At 42.4% G+C, this 26291-nt stretch overlaps 1 protein-coding gene across 1 annotated transcript in view; it reads left to right on the top strand.

Annotated features, from left to right (window-relative positions):
• The first annotated feature begins 9187 nt into the window (after nt 1-9187).
• fbp1b (fructose-1,6-bisphosphatase 1b) overlaps nt 9188-26291 on the top strand; it is a 291591-nt gene continuing 274487 nt past the window's right edge. The window contains exon 1 of the mRNA XM_015943194.3: nt 9188-9195. The gene's annotated coding sequence lies outside the window, so the exon portion shown is untranslated. The remainder of the gene's footprint in view (nt 9196-26291) is intronic.

Genomic DNA, 26291 nt, shown 5'->3' with positions numbered 1-26291 from the left:
AACATGCAATGCATTCATGTTTCCAATGTCAAAAACACTCAGTCACGTTGATATTTTCCACCTAGCTTACATTTGCTGAAAAATATAAATTTTTTTAACAAAATCCACAAACTTCATTTGAACTGATATAAATAATTTAAAGATGCATTTTTTGAAAATGCATGACAATAAAGTTTCATTCATGAGCTCTTGCTGTAAATACTTAATCCCTACTGCTTTCTGGCTTTTAAACTATAAATTCATCTAATCTGGTTTTGCCTGAATGTTGTTTGAAGTTAAAACTTCACCGTAGCGTCAAACTAGTGTTACAAACTCTTAGATGAGTGAAATCCTCGTGTCGAAACTCCACCGCAGTTGAGCCGAGCAATGATGAAATAAATCAAAGTGGAGCTGAGTTAAGCCCAGCAGGTATGAAATATGCAGCACATGTGATAACAGTACACAAGACATTCAAGAGTTCAAGAGGGCAGCGCACATTGTGTCTGACTCTGATCATATTATATAAACCCACAGACTTTAAGCCACATCTGAAGATTTTCTGGGGGTTGTTTTTCTCTAAATTAAAGGCTATGCACTGATTTGAGTCATACTTACAGAAATCTTTAGGATGAAAGTGAAGCTATTTGCCACTTTTTCTTTCAAAATCTGCATCAGCTGCAACATCTTAAAATTCACCTTTCAGTCTGTCAGACGATCACAGCTGAGAGGAAAAAGGAACCCGATACTCCTCAAACATCTTCAAAAAAGAAAATGAAAATTCCCAAATGAAAATCCGTTTTGGAGCAGAAGCTGCCGATGATTATCAGATGTAGAAGAATCATTTTAAGGATAAACTCCGGCAGATTAGCTGCACCGTGTGCAGGAAGCAATCTCTTTATTTTGCATTAATTTTTAAACAACAAAAGTGAGACTTCCATAATTATAACTTCATCAGAATGAGTTGAAATGAAAGCAGTTGAAACATAATCTGGCCCTCTTGTAAATCTGCCACAAACGATGCTAACATCTCAACTTTCCCAGCTGAAGATATTTATTAAGCTGTCAGCGAGCCCGAGGCCTTTTCTCACTGCAGCTCTTTAACGGAATCATCTAAGAGGCTGTTTTCAGCGTGGCTCTTTAATTATGGCTGTCTTTGTAGTGATGACAATTCCACTGGGGTGAAGCTGTAGGAGGAGGAGGAAACCATCGTTTACCAATGTGATACGGATGGTGTTCAGCCTAATATTAAAGCACCCGATTTTCCCATTTAAACATTGATTTTAAGTGAAAGAAATTGATAATATCGATCAAAATTTATCGAATTAAAAGACGTGCATGAAATGGGTGCTTTCCCATTACAATGCCTCGCTTTTTATGATTCATTAATGCAAAACTTACAAAATTGCTTAACTGCAGTAGGTGTGGCTATGAGTGGAGATGGTGATTAATGCCGCTTTAGTGAGTGAAGCAACAACAACAAAAAACCAAGCAAGGCCATTTTCTGTTATTGTCAGACTGACGTGGAGAAACGGCTCTAAAACGTGTGTTCGCATATTAATGCTGATTTTTGTTATTTTCAAAATTTGTAAATAAAAATCTAGATTCCTCAGACTCTTTACAGCAGGTGAGAAGAGACATGAAGAAGACCAGGCCAGCTGATAGACATAGTCCCTCCAGCGTGGCCTGGGCCTTCTCTTAGATCTCCACCCGGTTGGACGTGCCCAGGGGCGGATTTAGGACTGAAGAAGATCCGGGGTTTAACACATACACGTGTGCGCGTGCGTGTGCGTGTGCGTGTGCGCGCGTGCACGACACGCACTAGTCAACATCACATATATTTGTCTTGTACCACATAATTTTTAATCTGAAGCTACATATTAAGCATATTCAGAGCAGAATATTGTTCCTGTTAGTGTTTAGTGCAAGATGATAGTAAATATTCCCTTTCTTTCTCCAACAACTTTACCTGATAGTAAGCTAACTTTAGGCAAACCAGCAGCACAACAAATATTTTCAAATAAGACTCACAAACCTGAGAAAACACCAGTCTCATCAAAGCTGGGGTTCTGTCGTTGTACTTTTGGTCTAAAAAACATCCTTATGTCCATCTTCACTCATGCGTTTCAGGCAGAGAGTGTAGAAGAAGCCGGCTGCTGAAGGGCTTCTTCTTCAGTGGTGGAGGCTCAGGCAGGCTGTATACAAACTACTGCCAGCTGCTCCCTCTCTGTTGGACTTTGGTACTGCATGCTATTTCCACGATTTAGATCCGGGACTTTTCATAAAACATTCAGGGCTTGAGCCCAAGTAGCCGGGCCTAACGCCGCCCATGGACGTGCCCAGAAAACCTCACCAGAGAGGCGTCCAGGAGGCATCCTAATCAACGTCGCGGAGAAGCAGCGGGTCTACTCCGAGCCCCTCCCGGTTGACTGAGGTTCTCACCCTATCTCTAAGGGACAGCCCAGTCACCCTGCGGAGAAAACTCATTTTGGCCGCTCGTGACCATAGGTGAGGTAGGAACGTAGATCAGCTAAATCGAGAGCACCGCCTTCTGGCTCAGCTCTCTCTTCAGAAAGAAAAGAAAGAAAGGAAACTATCTTTTCTTTAGCGCCTCTCAAGATAAAAAATCAGGAGGCGTTTCACCCAAAAAATTAAATTAAAAAATAACTATTCAATTCTAAAAAGGATTTTAAAAAATTATTAAAATATGTTTAAAATGAGAAAAATATTTGATTAAAAAATAATATGGAAAGGAAAGGGAGAGAGAAAATTAATAGGAAAGAGAAAGCGGACACGACACCGGTACAATGCCCGCATCCCTGCAGATGCAGCACCAATCCGCATGTCGATCTCACGCTCCATCTTTCCCTCACTCGTGAACAAGACCCTGAAACTCCTCCACTTGGGGCAGGACCTCCTCCCTAACCTGGAAAAGGCATTCTACCCATGGTCTCGGATGAGGAGACCATGGTCAGACATTAGGATTTTCATCCCAGCTTCTTCACACTAGGCTGTGAACCGCTCCAGCGAAAGCTAGAGATCACGTTCTGATGAAGCCAACAGGACCACATCATCTGCAAAAAGCAGAGACCCGATCCCCAGGCCACCAAAATGGATACCCTCAGCTCCTTGGCTGTGCCTAAAAACCTTGTCCATAAAAGTTATGAACAGAATCTGTGACAATGGGCAGCCTTGGTGGAGTCCAACTCTCACCGGAAATAAGCCCGACTTACCGCTGGCAAGGCTGGATTAAGATTGCAAGTGCCCAAAGCAGGTCAGCAAAAAGCTCTGGAGCGCATGAACAATCAGCGCTTTCCATACTTGAGTAGATGCTGAAGCGAGCACGAGAGAGGCGCACAGACTTAGTAAAAAAGGGTGGAGTAGCACATCTAAAATAAAGTGTTTGAATTGATCTTCTCAGTGGAATGTGTGTCGTGCCCGATAGCTGAGTCAGTTACTGTCTGATGAATGTCTCCATGATGTTTTTCTGTTAGACCTCTTTTAGTCGCCTTCCTTGGGCCCTACGGGGACCTAACAGCACGTATCAGAGGGCCTGGTAGCCCACACTCCTGAAGTGCCTCCCAAAGGGCCCCCCGAGGGATGCGGTCGAACACCTTCTCCAAATCCACGAAACACGTGTAGATTGGTTGGGCGAACTCCCACGCACTCTCCAGGACCCCCTAAGCCAAGCCAACTTTATTTGCATAGCACCTTACAACAGTATAAAACTGACCAAAGTGCCTCACAGAAAATTTAATAAACATTAAAAACAATACACAACGTAAAAATGCTTTAAAATTAAAGCTTAAGAACTAGAACCAGTGTTCCACGGCCAGGACGATATCCACAGTGCCCCTCCTGAATCCGAGGCTCAACAATCCGATGGACCCTTCTCTCCAGAACCCCTGAATAGACCTTATACCAGGGACCTCAGGAGTGTGATCCCCTGTAGTGGGAACACACCCTGCAGTCCCCCTTTTTTAATAGGGGGCCACCACCCCTGTCAGCCAACAAAATTACTTAAAGAAATTTAAAATAAAATCCCAAAAGTCTGCAAAGTGATGATGCCTTCACTGTCCTCATGGACACGTGCAGTTTGTCTTGTTTCAAGTCATGGTCTGACTGGGTTCTGGATGGTCTAACGTTAGAGGAAATAATATAATCTTGCTTTTTGAGTCTATCAACAGCTTTACAATATGTTCCTGCACCTTTATGTCATTTTTTTGTTTACTCCTGTTTTTTTCTTTTTAGGGATTAGTCATTTTCTGCATAAATCCTAATATTTCCGGTGTTCTTCTTTGGATCCGAAGCATTCTTCTCCTCATCACAGCTACAGAATGAAAACGAATGATATCAGTTTGTGTCTGGTGAAACCTCTGGAGCAGATTTTTGAGTGCGTAATGCTCCCGAAAATTAACTTCTGAAGTTAAAGAATTTATGACCAAGCGCTTGCTTTACACACACACACACACACACACACACACACACACACACACACACACACACACACACACACACACACACACACACACACACACACACACACACACACACACACACACACACACACGCTTGGCCAGTTTACAGATGCGTCTGGATTTTCTCAAAACTGTTTTGCGTCCACAGACCAGAACTTCTTGTCATTGTAATCTATCACATTTTCCAATGAAAGAGTGTGTGTGTGAGTAGTTTTTAAAATGACAAGATTTGAAATTTGAACAGCTTCTTATATATATACACCTGATATTAAATCCACAAATAAACATTTAAATGCGACAGATGTAGTAGGTTCAACGGCACGTGAAAGACTAAATTGGATGCAAAAATCTATAATTTAGCAAAAGTGAAACAAAGAAGTCAATAAAAATAAAATTCTGCATTGGTCAATCTGGAATTGGTTATTATTTATTATGTTTATGGCTGGAAGCATGATTAATCATACTTTCTGCATTTGCTCCGCCAGTGACGTTGATTTGGTCTTCTTACCTGTCTGCTTGAGTCCCCAGGGACTGAGCATATGCAGCCCAGATTGTCATGGCTGTGTGCTCCAACTGCCACCAGGGTGGAGCCAAACTTATAACAGACAAAAAGCACTAGAAGTCAAACCACACACAGAATAAAAATATCATGAATGCTTTTTAAAAAGAACAACCATCAAGCTAATGTATTACTGAATATCCAAACCAAATCCTAGAGTCAAAGCAATTTTCTGCAACTTTTACGCCTTAAATAATGTTTTTTGAAAAGTTTTGGTGCCATACTATTACCGTATTTCCAGACTATAGGCCGCTACTTTTTCCCCACGCTTTGAACCATGCGTCTTATAATGAGGTGCGGCTTTAGTCAACCAGAAAGGATGGATGCTGGAAAGTCTAATGAAGGAATGGTTAAAGGAGTGCTACGGAAAGCGCCCAGGAGGATTTTTTTCACAGTAAAACGGCGCTGCTTGTTTTCCCAGCTTCACCCCGGGATGATGACAGCAACACGGAGAGCGACACTGACATCGCCACAAAAAAGGCGTGTGACGAAGCTCTTCTGAGGCTGTTCAACTCCGACACTGAAGAAGAAGATGACTTCAGTGGTTTCAGTGTGCAGGAGGACGATGAATAAACGAATCAATAACTTTTATGTTTTGTTTGATACTGATCAGTTCAGTTACGTTCAGTTAAACTACGTTTTCAATTCAGTAGATATCTGCGGCTTTTAGCCCGGTGCAGCTTATATTGAGGTGCGCTCTATAGTCCGGAAATTACGGTATGTTGATTTTCGGAGCTGTGATAGTGTTATGGGGTCTCACGTCTGTTTACCGCACTATACAGTTTTTGACCCGCGGTCCACTGCCGGAAGTACTGACTGTGTGTTGCTTTGTAGAGATAGACCCCATAGACATAAATACGTGGATGCCCCATCAGGCGTTGCAGCATAACAACCATATTGGATGGGTCTCACTCTCCAAAGCAGTGACTGTAGTTAAGTCCAATGTCAATGCAGAGTGAGCAAGTTGTGTTTGTCTTTGTGAAAAAGCTCGATAAAATGTGTTTTTTAGTTGGGTAGCACCGTCCTTAGTAGAAATTAATACACCGGGGGTGAATGGAGACCTATCTAAAATGGTGGCCAGCCACTACAACAGCACTAGTCTACAGGGCATCATCGTATATGTCTGTAGTAGAACCGCCGTTTGTACTTGAGCAATGGCAGATCCACCAAAGAAAGCTAGAAATGCCTTCTCAGAAGAGTCTAGGAAAAGAAAAAGAGAATGCGCTAGAGCAAGAGCAAAGACCAGAGATAATATTGGGCCGGCTTTTCCCTGCTGGAGAGCTCTTCTTGAAAGAACGGCATGTACTACGGCCTCTGACCTAGCCGTGCTGCTAATGGATAGGTAGAGAAATGATTTCACTAGGGTTATTGTGTTTGGTCAGGCATAAAGTTGTTATACAATCTTGATAAAACTTAACTCAATGCTGAAACGCCGTTTGTTTGGCACGCGAGTTGGAAAAAAGCCAGTTAACATGCCTCTTATACGCGACAGAGACATTTGGTTTTACGACAGTGACGCTACGCAGCAAGTCTTGAGAGGGCGACAGAGAGCATTTATCCGTGCAACGGTATGAAATGACTGTTTTCCACCAAAAGTCCTTTTCCCCCTTTTCTCTGACACAGAACTAGTCTGCATGAGATATGGCCTCAAGGTCTCATGCATTTGTTATAAACTGCTTCTTTCCAGCTCAAGAGAAGAATGAAGAATGGACTCTCTCCTTTTAATAAATCAAGAACTCTAGTTTAATAAAGCTAATCAAACAAAGTGTTAGTCAATAAATAAGATGTGACCAATCTGTGAAATCAAAAGAATATAAAGGTACTATGACTTTAAATGTTTCCACTAGGACTGATCACACGTAAGGTTAAGCCACATCACACATTGCTTTTACTGATCCAATCAGAATCTGCCAGATCTGATGGAGGCGTGGTTTTGGTGGTGCTTGGTAAATCTGTCATCTTTTCATTCGACCATAAACCAAAACATCCAAAGTATAAAACTATGCCCACGTCATCTTTAACGCCAGTTCAAAGCGTTCTAGAGAAGTTGTCGGAGTGGCCAATCCGTAACTTTCCTCTTCAGCCTAAAGAACCAACGACAAGCTGGATAAAATCTGTTGCTGTTCCAACTGCTGCAACGTTTTTTTTTTTTTCAGAATAAAGCTGAACCATCACGACCCAGGTTTGGGTCTCACTAGATGCCATCAAAACTGTCGTGACCCGGGAGTATCTCAAGACTGGTGGTCGGCTGCCGCGGCTGCTTCTACGGGCTCCGGCTCCACGAGGTCAAGCTGGACCTTTACACCTCCTGATCTAGACAGGGACTTCCTGAAGGGTATGCAGACCGGCAAATGGCGTTGAATGTGTTTATGAATCTCCTAACCAAAGCTCAGCGCGAAGACATCACCTTCATTTCCCATCAGAACTAATCGCTTCTTCGGAATTGCAGGTTCTGATCAACATTCCACACTACACCATTCTCCTTCTCATTCACCTTAGTTACACCATACATGTAGTGTTTAAGTTAGTCTAGTTTTAATTTGTTTAGTAATAAATCTTTAAACTTTTAAAACCTGACTCTCTCTTCTGTTGTCTCTGAGTGAATACGAAGCTGTTATCTAATCTCTAATTTGCTATGGAATCTTTTGTCTTATGCCTTATTAAATAGCATGTAATTTAAATCATTACATCCGCAAAGTTCAGAACTATGTCTTTGAAGCTGAAACAAAACATTAACCGATTGCTTAAAGACCATATTCACATTTTTAGGCATAGATATTGATTGTTTCACGTTGTTGCAATCATATTTATGATGCAGGATGGCTCAGTGGGAGCACCCTCAATTTCTTTGGACCTTTCGTTACATACAGGAGTATTTGATTCTATTCTGTATTGCATCATACAGTATCGTACCATAGCATAGTTTAGCATAGTGGTTCCCAACCTAGAGCCCGTGATCCCCCAAGAGGATCCCTGCAAGATCACAGGAGGGTCCCCGACATTTTGTCTATGCTGAGGTTGTGAGGTTACCTGTTTTAAATTAAAAAAAAACATTTATAAAATCCCAATAACACACACAATAATACAATCAGAAATCCGTATAAAAATTGTAACTCTGTGTGGTTTGAAGTTTGTAATTAATGACTTTTGATGTGTGTATGCAGTCAGGAGTTAGGGCTGGGGGGGGCTGGCTTGTCTTTGACACAAGGAAGGGGGTCCTCAAGGAAAATGTAAACAATTTAATGAAAAAATAACAAACAAAAAAAAAAAAGAAACTCTTGTCTTGCACCAGGAAAGCACCTGGAAGTGTAGATGAACTTTTAAAGCTGCCTTGCCTAAGTTAACTGGTGTTGTTTCATGAAATTGCCAGTAACCATAGAATGAATGGTCTTATTGGTGACCAAAGCATTCATAATAAGGGTTTAGATGTCTGTGAAAAAAAAATCTGAAAATCTGCAGCAAATGTATCTACATGAATATCCTTGGGTTTGCATGAAAACAAATGCAGCGTTTTAGTTTCTCCTCACACAGAAGACCACACCTGAAGCCCAAATCTTGACTCAACATTGATTATTTCCATAACGTGTCATTATGGAACTAATTGTGATCCTGTGCTTCACATCAGGTTCCCAGCATATGAAAGTCAATAAAATGTGGTATTTGAGGGCTTGAGGACAAATCCACTCCAACCTAAATGATCTAACATCCTCCCTCGCTTATTAAGCAGACTAGGTTCACAATGGATATTTCAGCAGGATTTGTGTGAACACTGTAAAACCTCCTGGCTATAAATAAAAAAAAACCTCCTGATTAGGGTGTGTGAGAGTCACTTTAAGCCAAATGTGTGCAGAGTAATGGCTAAAAGTAGTTAATGCTCACTTCACTGAGCACAGAAATTAGATCAAAGTGTCGATTATGATGGAAAAGGCAGGAAAATGTAGATAAAAATCTAAAAGTTTCAGTCACTAATAACTGTTACCTATCTGAATATTAACAAAAGTCCTTAACAAACTTATGGAGGTGAATTTTTGAACACGAGAAGCCAGCTGCGCTGAGAGGCTGCACGGTAAACACTTCCAGCCCCGATCATTGCAGTTAAACGGCAAAGAGAATGTGAGCTGTGTGCGTCCCAGCTGAGAGCCACCGCTATCAGATGTAGGGAGCAAACCGCAGAGTACGGGACCATGTGGGGCAGACCACCCATGAATGGGCCCCCTTCCCTGTTCTCCCTAGCAGCAGCTGGAATGGACACGGCGCTGGAGCATGGGAACGTGCGTCAGCCATCGGCACTGGGACGTTTTTTTTTTTTCAGGTTTAGCACATCAGGACATTCTCACTCCAGTCTTAATGTGAAAATATGTTTCTGCTTGCCTAACAGTGATCTGAATGTGTGCCCTTTTTTGAACATACACTGTAAAAATAAAATGATCCTTTTGTAGGATAATGTAGCGCAACTGAATAAAATTCAAGTTAAACCTCTTAATCAATATCAAGTTAAAGGTCTAAATAGACAAAACTAGAACTGATTCAGCTCTAAACAAACATGTCAAATCTTTTCAATACATTTTCAAAAATCGCCCTGCTGCATTTGGTCATGTGCTTCCAAACCTCCATCGTCCTCGCCTCCCTTTCATCTATTAAAAAAAAAAGAGAGAACTTTTGTTAAGAATTATGAAACCCAAAGCTGAAGCCTTCAGCGTGGATGTTTGGGTTAAGTAACCCCGTGGGTTAATAAACTAAACAAAGGTAAACCGTGCAAAATGGCTGCAATGAAAGCCAGGCTAAGTAAACGAAGCAGAGTTTACAAGATACAAGGGTTTGGGGCTGCATGCATGAAGCTTTAATGTGAAACAGGTGAAGAGCGTGTTTTTCCTCCAATAAAGGAGCTTGGAGGGAGGATCCTAGAGAAGGGACGAATATTTACATTCATTTTTGCAAAACTTTGCGTAAAGATGTTTAATGCGTTGTTGTAAGACAGACGTTCTGATTCACCAACAGTCTCCAGGTAAGATTTACAGCGTATCGTTTCATCAGGAAAGTGCAGCTCTCATGTAAGTCAAGGCTTAGTTTAGGGATTACGCTATTTTAGGTCCCTAAATTGTTTGCTGAGTCTTACCTAGACGTTTAAATCGCAGTTTAATTGTGCAAACATGAATCTTGGCAGCCCTGTTAGATCAAAGCCTGCAGCTTGTAGTTTTTACCTTTTCGTGTTTCATTTATTATCTGAGGGATAATCTGCAGTCTTCTGAGAGTTTGTCTTTAGTTTAAGTGAGTTATTGCACTCAGGTTTTTACCCTTTTCGCTTTCAGTCAGGGGAACAAACACATCACGTGGAGAAACTCCAGAGAAAACAAGAACCCCAAGAACAACAAAAGGCTTCTTTTTAACTTCTTCAAGCCACGTCTTCCAATAAAAGCTGAACAAACAAACCCAGCCACTTGTGAGCGGCTGCTGTCCAACAAGTTTCACAGAAAAAAAAGAGGAGGGGGTGAAAACTTCACCTTAACTGAAATAATAAAAAGCACACCACCCAAACACTGGTGATTTGTTCCTTTCTGCTCTGTTTTCTCTCGAGCCCGTCACTCTGGAAGCTTTCTGTGCACGTTTAAACAGTTCCCTGCAGCCTGAGCTTTGTATAGTGTGATGTAGATTTTAAAGATGCCAAATGTGCTGCGAACCACAGATTTCTTGATGTTCGCGGGCAAATCAGATGGCTGCAAGGCAACAGAAGACCCATCCTGGAGACTCTCGTTGCCTTAGCGCATCCTGGGGAAGACAAAGCAGGTTTAACGCTGGTATGAAACGGAGCCGTCTGTGAATGGTTACTGTTCAATTTGTATTTGGTTCCCCACTGGTCGCAGCGCTGAGATCAGAGCTGAAAGTGAAAACACATGGGGAGGGTCAGCAGGATCAGAGGACCGCCACACACACGGCTGAAAGAAGGAAAAAGGCAATGGGAACTTGTGTGAAGAAATAGATTGAATAAACAGAGTCTGCAATGGGCTGCACCCTATTATCCGATAATTTACACTGCATGGGAGTCTGGATTTGCAGGGCTGGTGAGGGCGACTGCCGACTTCCACTGAAAAGTGGGATTCCACGCTTCACACCAAGCAAAAAGCCAGACCTTACGGCTCAAAATAAAGTTTTGAATTCTTTCAGGCATAATGTGTTTATCTTAAATATCCAAGATAAACTATTACATCATCAGCAAACAATCTCACCAGACCCAGCCAACGCTTTGAAGTTTCCAGCAGCAAAGCCCATTTAATAACATAATAACTCTGAAAATTATATTTGTACAATCAGCAGTGAGGATTAAATGTGGAAGTAGGAGATTGGGCTGAAAAAATTGGCCACACCATGACAAAACAAACTTGAGCGATAGAGGAAAAAGCAGAATTAGTGTGGCTCAGAATTCAGCACCAGCTCTCTGCTCTCCGTTCTGATAAATTATCCGCTCACTTCTTCCGCCTAACTTTAATCATAGCGCTGTGTGGACTGAGTGCTCGACGGCGGTGAAAGCATTTCCTAAAAGATGTCCAGTGCATTTCCAGAAGGATCCAGTTGCATCCTAATTGTGCACATGAAAGTGTTTTGCCTTAAACGTGTCTGAGGTTACAGCCGTTAATCAGTTTTCCAACAAAACGGAGCTGATTTGTCTCAGGACGGGGATCTAATGGCCAGAAAGATTAATAGCAGGGATTTTACATCGGTGCTTGTAAAGAAAACAGCTGATCTACTTTGATTAATTGTCTGGATTAAAAAGCACAATTGGCTGTACAGCTGCACGTCACATTTTTTCCTCAAAAAGTTTCTTTTTTTTCAATAAAAATGAAAACGGATTGGGATTTTCTATTGCCTCCATCCTGGTGAGTCCAGGACAGTTTGAAAATGGTGCAGATTCTTACGACCTGTCATCTGTTCGGATTGATGGGCATCGGAGGAGGTTCTCCAGCCTTTGAATCTCTCTGCTTATTTATCCAACAGCTGGGCAAATACCTGCAGCCTTTCTGCATTAGAGCTCATTTTTTAAACATTTAGAAAAGACAGGGTTCAGTGTTTATGACTCCATCTTCCCTCACATCTGCACTTAATATCATTTTGTCAACTTTGTGCAGAACAAGGGCTCAAGCCTTTGTTATGACAGGAAGATATTCTGAACGTTTTGAGGATTAATACTGTTTGTTTTCCTGCACACTCCCTTCAACACGGCTTCGGGGTTGCAGCACGTTAACGCTGAAATCTGGAACTGAAGTTAGCAAGCCTGAGAAAATAAAGTCTGTCCGTTTCTGTGTTAAAGAGCTTTCTGAATCTGTCAGAGTTAAGGACCACTTTTGGATCAGGTGGGTATGTGGGAATGCTCCTAGACTAATGCAGACTTCAGAAGTAGTGTTAAAAATAACATCTAAAATCACTCATTGTAACATTTTCCAAAGGATAAAAGAATGTTTAATATCTGTTGTTTTATAATAAAGTCTAAAACAGTCTCTAGTCTCTTTTTTTTCAGCAAAGCATTGCAGAATCTCCATAAAAGGCAGGTAACAAGCCATCACATTCTACTTTTAGAGTAACTGATTATTAATTGTTTGAATGGAATTATTCTTTAATCTTTCTGCAAATGTATTGAAAAACTACAGAACCATCTAACTGTATTGGTAACACAGCAAAAGTCTTGTTTTTACCTTCTTTTTGCTGAAGTTTCGACCATCATTGTCACCTTCCTCAGCTTTGCCACTGTTGGCGGTGTCACTTCCTTCTCTGTTATTCACGGGCAACAGAGGACGATGTCACCCTCTGCTGCCCGCGCTCTCCTCGCCAATAACACAGTCGCACATGTGATCCAATGTGTAGGCCATTGACTCTGTCCACGGTTGTGTCCTGTCTCCTCTTTATTTTTATGGCTTCCTCAATCCATCTTTTGTATTTTTGTAGTTCCGTGTTGCATGTGCAGAACCAGTCCATTATATGATTCTCCATTGTACGGTGGTCCGTTACGGCTGATTTCATTTTTGTAATTCCTGCTTCTTTTTTTTTTTTTTTTTTTTTTTTTTTTGTAATTCCTGCTTCTTATTTAATGGCTGTTAAAAAAAGAGCTAAGTAACGCAGTTAGATGAAACAGAATGAACGTATAAAAGATATTTAAAGAGACAGTGTATATTCCTCCTGGCGATAGGGTCAGTAGATACCTTAATCCATATATGTCAGACACAAGGCCCGCAGGCCAGATGCGGCCCACGGAGCATTTTTATGTGGCCCGCGAGATAAATATCAAAAATATATTAAAAATGGCTCGCTGGCCGATTTTACCGCAAAGACTTCAACTCCCATGATGCTTTGCGCCGTCAGCGCGGAGCCGACGCGCTCCCTCCTTTGTGTTTTTTCCAGCGCCTGCCTCCGGTGTGTGCAGCTCCGCTGTCTCGGAAAAACTAAACACTCTCACTCAGCACCGAGTTCACTCAGCTATTTTCTGACGTTGAAGCCCAGAAACTGAGATTCTAGCCGCTCAGTAATGTGTTCACGACTGAAAGAGAAAGTTTTCCAACTAACTTCCAGACAGAGCTGATATAACTCCAGCGAACAGCGACACGCTCAAACCAGCACGGCTCTGTGGCTGCTGTTGTTGTGTTTCCTCCCCGACACACACCAACGTGGTCAAGCTGCTCAGACATGTTCATCAGCACAAATCTATGTGAGCACCTGTTGTCATCTAATGTTGTCATTATTATGATGAAGGTGAGCAAAACAACAGGAGTCTCCTCCTCAGCTCAGATCAACCCCATGATTCAGGTATCTGGCTGGAACAGGTGAGCATCACAGTAAACCAGTGGAGCAAACTGAGCTTTAAATATGTTGGTTTTATGCTCTTTTTCTGCTCCAAAACATGAAAGTTAACAGGTGAGATGTTGCATTTTCATTTAAGATAAAATGATATTTTTATTTTGTTGTTGGCCCGTGAGAAAAGATTTAACCTACAGTAAAACAGGAAGTGGAAAGGCTGCAGATAGATGAATAGAATAGAAAATCCCTTTATTGTTCCTCAGTGGGGAAAGCTAGACGTCACAGCAGCGATGACACGTATTACAGGAGAAAAAAAGGAGAATAAAAAATAAGAGAAATGAATAAACAGGAAAACAAAAATTCTGAATAGATTATAAAAATGCTGATTATACCACAAGTAATGAATACCACTGATGCCTTTTATTTAAAACTGACTTGCTCGTGTGTAATTTGGTCATTCCACATTCAGTGTTAATGCAGAAATAAGTTTGTTTCCAAATTTAAAGGTTCAAAATTGCATATGTTGATAAAGAAAATGTGCAAATTTGCCGTCACTTTTTCAAAAAATATTAAGTTTGGCCCTCGACTCCATCCCAGAGTTTCATTTCGGCCCCTTGTGAGTTTGAGTTTGACACCCCTGTCTTAATCACTGCAAGCAAGTGGCATTTTAGTTTTGGAGTAAGACCTTACCAACAGATGCCCATTGGGGTCAAAAAGCCGTGGGGAGTGCAAACTTCAGCTAAATGACAAGCACATCTGACTTCTTTTCACTACTGGCAACAAGTGAAAAGGTAAATGTGTAAAACAAAACGTACGAATGGTGAAAGTTTTGTTACCGTTTGTTATAAATCAGTAAATGTGTTTTGTCCTCACGGGCTCCCATATAAGGAAACATGACAACTAATATGGTGTCTTGTCTCTTTAAAGAACCATCTATCAAACAAGATTTCTGCATTAACATTAGATCATGTAGAAAGTCGTTGAAAGATGCATTAGCGGGATAAAAAATAACCCAAAGGGACAATGTGATCCAAATGTGAATAGAAAGTCTAATAGCCCCTAATGTTTATGGATTTGGCAGACACGTGTATCTAAAGTAACTACAAGGTGGGGGAAATGTTTAGCCCAAGGAAATAACAGCAGAATGACTTGGAAATGAGTTGGCATTGAACCAGCAACTCAAACCTCTCCTATACCTTCTGAGCCGCTGCTGGCCTGGCCTAAATGTGTGTACTGAGTTCTGGTTAGTGCTGCATGGTGGTGCAGTTGGTAGCACTGTTGCCTTGCAGCAAGAAGGTTGAAGGTTCAAAACCCAGCTGCAGCTTTCCTTGAGCTGAGTGTACATGTTCTCCTCGTGCATCTATTTCTTCTGGGTTCTCTGGGTCCCTCGCACAGACCAAAGAATTGCACACTCAATCTGGGTGAGATTTGATGCAAAGTTTTAAAAATATCCTGAAAGAATGCCATGATGCAATGATTCACTTATAGAAAACAGATGTCATGAAATCATCCAAAGGTTTTAGAATCTGGACTTCCTGAACAGAATGTCTCTGTAGGCACCTGTCCGGTACCTGTGACTGTTGCCTTTGGGTTTTTAGTTTCCAGCATCCAGTCAGCTCTAACACCAAGCTATCAGGGTCCAACCCCAACCAGAGGGCAGCAGAGTGAAGGACAAACCCACGCAGCCAGCAGTTTGTGTTTCTACCACAACACTGCTCCTTGTTTCAGTTCCAGCTCTGTCTTCACTGAATAAACTAGAGCTTCTCTGGTCAGAATTCTTTGGGCCAGGTCTTACGCTGGGTTCTGATCAATGTTGTGGCCAAAAAAAAAAAAAAACGTTGTTATTCTTGGATTCCTGACATGGTGCCGCTCGAGTGTGTTGTTCTAGTTTCTGGCAGCAGTTTCTGTTTTTCCTGCCATATCTAATGTAGTGGAAGGCGACTGCAGATGGAGGTGTTGCCGGTGCATGAACACAAACTGGCAGTGCTACAAGTAGAGGAGGAGAACTGGTTTCGTTCCATTCACATCCATATTGTGTAATAACTGACTGCAGTCACAGAGGATGCTCCTGCTGTTGCATGAAAATGATTCAATCTAATGATTTCTTTAGTTCACTCAACGACACCGCTGCCCTTATTGTTACTGTTATCCAAGGGCATTGGGTTGTTTTTAAAACTGGTGGGGACAATTATTTTTATTTGTTTATATATAAGTATTTGTTTGTTTGACTTCTATTTACAATATGCACTGCAGTGCGTGGACAGGTGTTTGAAATCTGAGCTGGGGCGACGGTGGCACGGGAGTTAAGGGCTGGCCCCCCTAATCGGAAGGTGGGTCTGTCTCTGTTGTTGTGTCCTTGGGCAAGACACTTAACCCACCTTGCCTGCTGGTGATGGTCAGAGGGCACCTGTGTACGGCAGACTCCCCTACGTCAGTGGGCCCCAGTGAAACCTTGACAAACCAATCAAATAACTGTTTACCAGCCACCAATTAAACCCATAAATAACCAACCAGCCAAACAACATATCAACCATTGACTATTCATCTAAATGGATTCTCAGATAATTTGACACGGTTACTAAAATCTATGTCTTATAATTGGATTTTGTGAGTTGAAACGTACAGCCTTAAAACAGGACTAAATGCATGTTGGTTTGTTTCAGTCAGCGTTTATTTACTTTCTGATGCCAGTAGAAACGCAGAGCACAGTCTCTCCATTAAACAACCGATTCAAATATTTATTACATTATATCAAAACTTCATTTAGCTAATTTGGCAAATTAAAGAGCAAGTCAACCCCTACCAGAGTCTAACTGCACTCCCACTTCATGTTTGAAAAATGCAACAAATGCTGTTCTCTGGCAGACCGAGAAGGAGGAGCTGCTAACAAATACACACACACACAGGCTCACGACAGCATTGTGACATCATAATGTACCAGTTTACATCATAGCATACCTCTTAGCCAATAGCGGTGGCAGATTTAAATTAAAATACAGTGCAGAGTTTTTACCTGACAACGGCACAACACTGCCAGTTTTAGGCAGAATATTTAAATTTTTACTAAGATGCAGTGAAGTGCCAAATTATTGACGACACGTGTCTGCAGCACGATTAGACACACGTTTATATAGTTTATCAGCAAAAAAAGTTTATTTGGGGGTGACTTGCTCTTTAAATATGGGAAGTAAAACAAGTTGTTTTTATCACAAAATTTTAGATGGCGTGTTTGTACTGATCAAAGAGGCCATTCTTGTTTCTTCCCTCCAACATAGCCCGCCTAATGCTGCCGTGTGGTTTTCTGTGTGCATTTACGTATCTTTTTTTGCAACAGACATTAATTGAATGAAGCATCCTGTAAACTTGCCACATGTGATTTAAAATAGTTATATTTTTCTTGCTTTTGACTGGCAACATGTGGTGTTCATAGACAGCACATGAAGCCAATCATGGAGGATGCTCCCAGGATGGTTTTGTCTAAAACAGTTGTTTCTTTCATTATAAAAGTCTCACACACACTCGCAAGCAGAAAAACATTTCCTTAACCATAATTCACAAGGACCACCAGCTAAGGCGACTGAGAGTGTGGGCTATGCTCGGTATTTAACTTGCACCAATGTTCCAATCACATTTTGAATTACAGCATCTGTCAGAAAGTGAAGACTTGGAACGGGAACGTTTCTCCACCCATCGTAATGAGCATCATCCCCACTTATTCTAACCATAATTGGTTGAGGCTACGCTAATGTCAGATCTCGCTGGAGCAATCCGTGCAAGTAAAAAAAGCAAAAAAAAAAGATTAATATCCTTCCCCAGCAACAAAATACTTTTAGTATTTGATGATGGTTTGTGTACATGTTGTAGGTCTGAGCTCTCGCGCTGTGATGTTTGGATTCATCGGTTGTTTGTCCCCACATGCTCAACTGCCAGCATCCTGTTTCTGCTTGTGAATGTGTTCTCTTCCATACATCGCTGTGAAGCTGCACTTGATTACTTTGGATGGAGGTTTTAGGCCATCAACGTGCTGCTCTTAGTCGCGCTTGATCAACCTTTATTCACGCCATCTTGTGAGGCAAATAGCAGGCAGATGACACACATTAGTCCTAGAAAACTCCACAATATTCATCTCATCCTTTGTTTTCATTTGTCTGTTCCAGACAGTGAACCATTAAACATTTTTCCCAAAGCATCTGATGAATCTACCCAGATACAATTTACCGAGTTAATTATTCTTCATTCTCATGGATGCCTGGTTTACGCAGCAGGATGAAGATTTATGACCCGATTTGCTCCTGATTACCATGAGAGCTGTAATGGCATTTTATCAGATATTCCTGGTGTGTGTGGTGTGTTAGGAGTACTCTGGTCTGCTTGGAAAGACGTCAGGACTGGTCAGATCATAAATCAGGGACATTCAGCATGTTGGATTGTGTTTGGTCTGAATTTTAAGGGCAAACAATCATGCTGCCTTTTGAATGCATGTGTGGCCAATAGACAGCAAGGTGATGGAATCACACTCCACACCACTCCAACATATTTATTTTACTCTAAAGTCACGTTTGATCTCGAGAAATTCCCCATCTCGCCGGGAATTTGTTGTCCGTAGTTTTTGCTGTGTTGCTGCAGTTACATAGAAAATAATAATAATAACAATTAAAAACAGTTTTGTCAATACACTCTTTATCCAAAGTGCGTTTTTAGCAGTTATGCCAACACAACGACAGCGTGTGATATCTCATGACCCGTGTGAGCCGGGCCTCACAGGTCAGAAAATTCAGCCAGTTTGAAAGGCACTTCTCTAGTTCTAGATCCAAAACATGTGTTACTCTAAGGTCAGGAGCAGCACTCACTAATAATAATAAATAATAAAGAGAGAGATCGTATCTCTCCTGTCTCAGCTTCCCTACATTGGCTACCTGTTAAATTCAGAATAGATTTTAAGATCCTTCTTCTTACATACAAAGCTCTTAATAATCAAGCTCCATCATACATCAGTGATCTGATTGTTCCATACGTTCCTAACCGAGCACTTCGCTCTCAGACTGCAGGTCTACTGGTGGTTCCCAGAATATCTAAAATTAGGATGGGAGGCAGATCTTTTAGTTACCAGGCTCCTCTCTTGTGGAACCAGCTCCCAGCTTTAGTCCGTGAGGCAGACACTTTGTCTACTTTTAAGACTAGCCTTCAAACATTTTTATTTGATAGGGCCTATAGTTAAGATCTGATGTTTGCCTAAATATGGACAAGTGGGGAGTAGAGGGAGGTGGAGTGTACAGTTGGTAAAGACGGCTCTCCCTTGCCCTGCATCTAACATGCCTCCATCTAAAAAATCTTGGTTATCCAGAGTTATCTCTGTAGTTATGCTGCTATAGGCTTAGACTGCAGGAGGACACACTGACCACTTTTCACACTCTACTACTTTCTTCTACAATTTGCTCTTTAACTGTACTATTTCCTGCTATTTCAGCTGTTAACTTTATTTTTCTCTAAGTGTTTTTCTCCCCAGAAGAAGCTACAATGATGTTCTGCTGAGCTGTGGTGGCCTCATGGAGGGGGCCATCGGCTAGCACACTGCTGCTAACCATTTAAACATTCTCCTTCTCCTGATAATAACTTTTTGCTTTCCTTGATGTTGGATGTGCTAATACTAGTTTACCCATTTAATTATAGATTCACTAGGATAAATACAATAAAGTTTATCTCACCAAATAGAATATTTACTAAGACATCACAATATAACCATGGACACATTGCTTGGTGTGTGTGTGTGTGTGTGTGTGTGTGTGTGTGTGTGTGTGTGTGTGTGTGTGTGTGTGTGTGTGTGTGTGTGTGTGTGTGTGTGTGTGTGTGTGTGTGTGTGTGTGTGTGTGTGTGTGTGTGTGTGTGTGTGTGTGTGTGTGTGTGTGTGTGCCTGCTCTGTCTTCTCGATCCCCAGTGAGTCGTGGAGGATGGCTGCTTATACTGAGCCAGGATTCTCTGGAGGTTTCTTCCTGTTAAAAGGGAGTTTTCCTCTCCACTATCGCTACATGCTTGCTTAGTATGAGGATTGCTGTATAGTCACTGACACTAGTCAGTGACTTGATGCAATATGCTGGGTTCCTTATATAGGAAACATTATTTTTTCTGATTGGCTTAATGAACTGACCTGAATTGGAATGTTTATTATGTGAAGTGCCTTGAGATGACTCTTGTCGTGATTTGGCGCTATATAAATAAAATTGAATTGAATTGAATTACTGTTTTCTTTATATATTTTTTTCTTTAACTTTTTTGCATTTTTTAAAAGTGTTTTTTAAAATGAGATCTCCTTAAAGATAAAATAAATTGTACTGTAGTTTGAACAGATCACACTACATAGAGGAGGGGACAGAGACAAAATACTTTGCCAACAGGAACTTTTCTGGATCTACACCCTAAATACACTCCAACCATTAGGACTAAATAAGGAGTTTGGTTTGCCTGCATTTTTATGAATTATGTGTTATTTGTTCTATGATGTATTTCTACCTGATGGCTCTGTAGCCTGATGTCTGCAATGTTTGTTTAAGAAAGTTCTATGTGGTTACTATGGAACGCCTTTTAAAATTTAAATTATTGTTGTGAAGTGTTTAATGATTCTGGGACTCCATTTCCCATGATTCCCTGTGATACCTTCTCACAGGTGTTTGAAGTCAATTAAGTCTTAAGAACCAAGCATTGTTTGTATGAATATTGCCCAATCTGAATGCTCGCACTGCGCCCTGCGAACTTCAGCAAAGTGCACTTGGAGAGAGTGCACTGAAAGGCTTCGAGTGCATAGTACACAAGTGTGCAAATGATTGCAGAATTGAGACAGGGACCATTGCGTCATTGATCGCAACACATGCCGGGATGCTGGTCGCTGCGATACTTTTTTCAAAAACCTTTATTAACAACTTTTAAACAAACAGCCAAACAGTTATTTGAATTAAATTTATATTTATTGCTGCTTTGTCTAAAAGTTTTAGAGCATCAACTAATCGTCTTAAAATGAACTAATTTCATTAGAAAATACATATTTTCAGAAAAGGAATTTGAGCCTTTTCTCCTGCAGCAACGACTTGTGGGTAATACCCTTCATCCAAGTTCGCATAGCTGCAGACTTGGATGAAGTGTGGATCAAGGGTGCTAAAGGGGTGTGAACAACTCCCGCACTTGAGAAATGGGACACCCTACGCACTCACATCCCTAGTCGGGATCGCACAATTGAAGTGCGCAATGGTGGAAATGCGAGTATTGTGATTGGGCCCGTGAAGCCCTCCTGACGTTTCTGACCGAACGCTTGACCATTAGATAATCATTTTTTGCAGATAGAAGAGTGCAGATTTTTTCCTCCCTCTAGACAAACCGACATGAAAAGGGAATGAACAAACCTAAAGCTGCAGACAAAACAAAACATGTAAGACCATGTGTGGGCCACAGTGTGGCTCAAACTGGCACCTCAGTTGGTGATTTAAATGTTTAAAACTAGTCATTGCTTGTTGAGGCATTTTTGAGAAAACCAACGTGATAAACTCCCATCAGGGTGTGAATGTGTGTGTGTGTGAATGGGTGAATGACTGATTGTGTTGTTCCAGGACTCTAGAAGGCGCTATATCAAGTACAAGCCATTTACCATTTACCCATCAGGCCTAAATCAGAGACCCAAGAACCACGTAGCTAGCCTGGCAAGCCATCCTATATATGTGGATACGTAGCATGCCCACGACCCACAGATAGAGCTTAGACGTGGGGCGGAATCTACAGTTGTCTTTCAAACTTGGACACTAAACAACCTGACATACTCACCGCTACAGATGTCAGTCAACGATCCACTTTCCAAGAAGACGCAAACACATATTTTTTTCTAAATTAAGGACTTGAGTACCTCTATCTGCTCTTGACTCAAAGAAAAACCCGTCTAAATAATCCAAGGTTGATACCAATGCCATTACAAACAAGTTGTCGCCATCTTTTTTTTTTTTTTTTTTGCTCAGATGCATCATACCGCCCACCAAATCAATAGAGAACTTTTATTTTTCTATTTCACATGGTACTGATACCGTTTACTATGATTCCCGACAGACAAATGAACTAAAACCTTAACTACTCCTCTTTTCATTTCACCAAATACACGTTTGAGTGTTATTCCTGCTACTTTACAACATTTCAGTGAGACATGGCATTCTCTTAAGAGCTTAGAGGTTAAGATACCTTGAAACATACATGATTTTAAAATAAGGACTAAAAAGTGAAAACGTTTTTATCAGTTAAACTGCTTGTGAGTCATAAGAAGGAAAAATGCCCTCATGCATATGCTTAAATGACTGTAACGTGAATTTTCATAGGCATTAGGAGTAAATCTGAACTTCATGCTGGCGTTGGTGAGGAAACATCTTGGAGGCTGCAGATGACATGAAAATCATGAGAAACTGTTTCGCTGTTGGTGGCATTTGGGAAGCGGCTGCCTCCCTGCCAAATTTGCCGCTGCACTTATTGTTAATATCGTACAGGTTTCATGCTGCGACGTGCTCTTGCCTTGCACATGCTCCATGTAATGGGAAAAACCACAACTTAAGACCGCTATCACTGGGGCGTATTTTTTTCAAACTGTTTTAAAAAGCCACATAATGTTAAACGCTTGTATAAATCAGAGCAGAACCAGACTCTGGGGCTGTTTCAGCACCGACAACCCCCCCTCCCCAACTCTGATAATTATCTTTTAGCTCTCACTGAGTGGGGGGGACCCCCTGTTCCACCACCCGCATAGAATACAGCAAGATCCGCTCACACAGCTACAGGTCGCTTCACCCTAATGAGAGGTGGGTGCTTGGTGTACGCGGCCCACCGCACCCAAACTAAAGAGGGGATGGTGGTCTCTGCCATCAGCAGACACAAGTCTCCATCAGGAGGATAAGCCGGCTGTGTCAGGTGTCAGTGGACACCAAGCTGCTCTGGAGGTCAGTAACCAGGCAGAGATCGCTGCTCATCAGCGTAGAAGGGCTCCATGGTCAGTGGATTCAGAGCAAAGGCCTCGCCCTGATCCAATTAGCGGTGGTTCTGTTTGGATTTGAGAGTGCATGAGTGTGAGTGCATCTGTCCCTTCAGCTTTGTGAACTGTAAATCCCTCGGTGGACTGGTAGGATCCTCTTTGATTTCATCTTAAAACAATCAAAGTCTACAAACTGTTCTTTAAACCTGAGCTACGTGATGAAAGCCGGCGGTTTTCACAGTCAAGCAGGAAAATAACAACAGCCCTCGTGCACAACCCTGAGCTCAATGGCTTCCGAAACACATTTATTCCTCAAATTTCCCTCTCAACAACGCGTCCATCACACGATGAGCAAAAACGCCTGCCAAATTTCCTTGTGTGTTTCTCTCCTCACAGAACCACTTCAGTATGCCAAACGTTCATGAATGAGAGCCCAGATGTGCACCATATGCAGATGTGTAGTAGAGAGAGGAGAGACACGCTGAAGTCAGGAACTGCTGAGGGAAATTCACTTACATGGAAACACATCTCCTCTGGCAGGGTGATTCTTGAAATGGATATTTAGGCAACAGCAGCTGGTAAAGCAGAAACCAAGCTGGGACTGAGCTGGGATGTGGAGCAGCTTTCAGGGTTCGCTTTGGTTTCAGTTTCTGTGGGCTCAACAGAACGGCTTGGTGCTGCTAAATGAGTAGTTTGTTCTTCATGTGCTGAAAACAGGCTGTATGATGGGATATTTTTAGTCATTTCAGAGAATTTAGTTTTCAACTTAGATTTGCCTTTAAGGGCTTCCAGCAGTAGACCTAACCCCGGCTTTCCACAGGAGCCGTCAGCAGCACGTTACTGCAGCAGCACGTCTTGCTCGCGTAAGCTGCTGCTTGGCCCTTCCCACGAGACGCGTAGCAGCAGGGGAGCAGCTGTCACCGACAGAGCACAAAGTCACACGAGTGACTTCATCAGTAAACACAACAACAAGCAGGAGAAAACTACAACATGGCTCCAAAAGGTTTGTGTTTTATGTTCTGTCCATTTTATAATCGCCAACACGGACCTGAAAAACAAAGGAGACCGCTAGCTAGGTGATAACTTCTCACGGGGACGCACAGTTAGTAACGTTTCTTAAAAGTAAAGCAACCGGAAGGCAGTACGTTTCTTTATTCTGAAAATCTCGGGAGCTTCTCTCCATTTCCGCGTCCTATTTCCTGTCTTTCCTTCCCCAAAAATGTCGAACTTGACCCGTTTCAGAGGCGTCGCGCGTAGAAAATAGAACCGGCGCGTAAGGGCCGCGACATGCTGCTCCTGAGACGCGGCCGACTCGCGCTGCTGACGGCTCCGGTGGAAAAGGTTCTGTTGACCACAGCGGTTCCTATCAGCAGCTATGACGTGCTGCTGCAGTAACGTGCTGCTGACGGCTCCGTCACGGCTCCGGTGGAAAGCAGGGGTAAGATGTCTAATGGGAGAGAAGAATAAGGAAAGAGTCAAATTAGGTAAAAGTAACACATGGAAGCTGAGAGATGATTCCTTTTCTCTAATTTACAAGAGAGATTCCAGCCACCCTGCAGTGAAAACTAATTTCAGCCGCTTGTATTTGCTTGTTCTTTCGGTCCCTTCCTAAAGCTCATGCACCATAGATGAGGGTAGGAACGCAGATCGACTGGTAAATGGAGAGCTTTGCCATCTGGCTCATCTCTCACCTCGACAGACCGGTAAAACGCCGACGCAGCACCAATCCGCCTATTGATCTCGCTCTCCATCTATCCCTCACTTCGCCTATTCCTTACTACTTAAACTCCTCCACTTGGGGCAGGACCTCCTCCCTGACCCAGAGAAGGCGTTCTACCCTTTTCCGACTCAGATTTAGAGGAGTTGATTCTCATCCCTGCTGCTTCACACTCAGCTGTGAACCGCTCCAGCAAAAGCTGGAGATCACGATGAAGCCACCTGGACCACATCATCTGCAAAAAGCAGAGGCCCGCTCCTCAGGCCGCCAAAACGGATTGCCTTGAAATCCTGTCCATAAAAGTTATGAACAGAATCAGTGGCAAAGAGCAGCCTTGGAGGAGTCCAACTTTCTCTCTGGGGTGATGGTGGCCCATGAGTTAAGTACTCACCCTGTAAATGGAAGGTGAGGGTTCGAGCTCAGCTCAGTTTGTCGCTGTCATTGTGTCTTTGGGCAAGACACTTAATCCTCCTTGCCTGCTTGTGGTGGTCGGAGGGACCGGTGGCGCTCCTGGAGTACCCCCCCCCCCTCCTCCCGTTAGGGCCCCCCGAGGGACGCAGTCGAACACCTTCTCTTGGGCGAAGTCCCACACACCCTCCACTACCCTAAAGCTTGGTTTATGCTTGACGCATTCACTTTCCGCTTGGTGATGCGACTCGCGGATGGAACGCGCTTCACAACTCGCAGCGTTCATGGTTCATGCGGCTTGTCTCTGCGGTGAGACAATATTCTCCCAAACTGTAGGGGGCAGCATGGAGCTCTACGGCATGCATCCAACACTACACCGTAGTAGAAGTAGAAATTACTGTTTACAACACGGCATTTCAGCATTTTTAACAGCGTCCTCGTCTTTTCCGACAGTGCGAGCTACTTCTCTCCAAGAATTATTAACAACATGTTGATCACGGTGATCTCAGAGAGCTGAATCATACAAATGTCTGTATTTACGAACCTCTGCCATACTAGTGCTTGCCAGTCCGCCATGTTTTTCCGCATTTGACCGTCCGCATGGTTAGAAAGTTTCCGAGGTGCGCGTTGCGGAAATTTTGGGCCATGCAGAGGCGCGGTGGAGGGGTGTGGTTGTTAAAATGACGCAAAATGACGCAACTTTTCCGCGCGGAGCCGTGCGGACCTCGCGGACGCGTCAAGCATAAACCAACCTTTAAAGGTATAGAGCTGCTCCAGGAGGAAATAAAACGTAGAAATTAGTATTTATGTTTAAAATGTACCACAAACTACTGTTTTCACACCAGGGCCACGTCTTAGTTTATTGTAAATTTGCACATGAATCCAAGCATGTTTCTGCTCAGATGCTCCTTGTGAGGCTACCAGGTGCTTCCTTAAACGTTGTCATCGTTTAAGAAATGAGCGGGACAGGGTATTCTGTAGCCATCTACCTTTTGCTTCAACATTTCAGATTCAAACAGCATTTTTTTGGCGTCTTTTTCACAAAAAATAAAATGCTCCAAACCTAAGCTCCGCCCCTCCTGTTCAGGAAAACAAAGCCAAGAACGTTTTCTGTAGAGCTCCTATTGTAATTTGAAACACACTTGAAACCCCCCACTCCAAACCCGAGGCTTCCCTCCACATCCATTGTCGAACACAGCGAGACCATTAAGACCACATTAGATCTTTTCAAGTACTTGTAATTTCTTAAGAGCCCCCCCCCCCCCCCTCTTTTTTTTTTTTGAGGGGGGAAATGAAATGCAGGAAAATTCACGGTTCTTCAAGGGCCACTTGGAAAAGATGGGAAACAGATATTAACCCTGCTGGTGATGGTTCTCCAAGAGG

The sequence above is a fragment of the Nothobranchius furzeri genome, chromosome 6 (genome assembly GCF_043380555.1).
Source record: "Nothobranchius furzeri strain GRZ-AD chromosome 6, NfurGRZ-RIMD1, whole genome shotgun sequence".
Lineage (NCBI taxonomy): Eukaryota > Metazoa > Chordata > Actinopteri > Cyprinodontiformes > Nothobranchiidae > Nothobranchius > Nothobranchius furzeri.
This window is presented reverse-complemented; position numbering and strand designations above follow the sequence as displayed.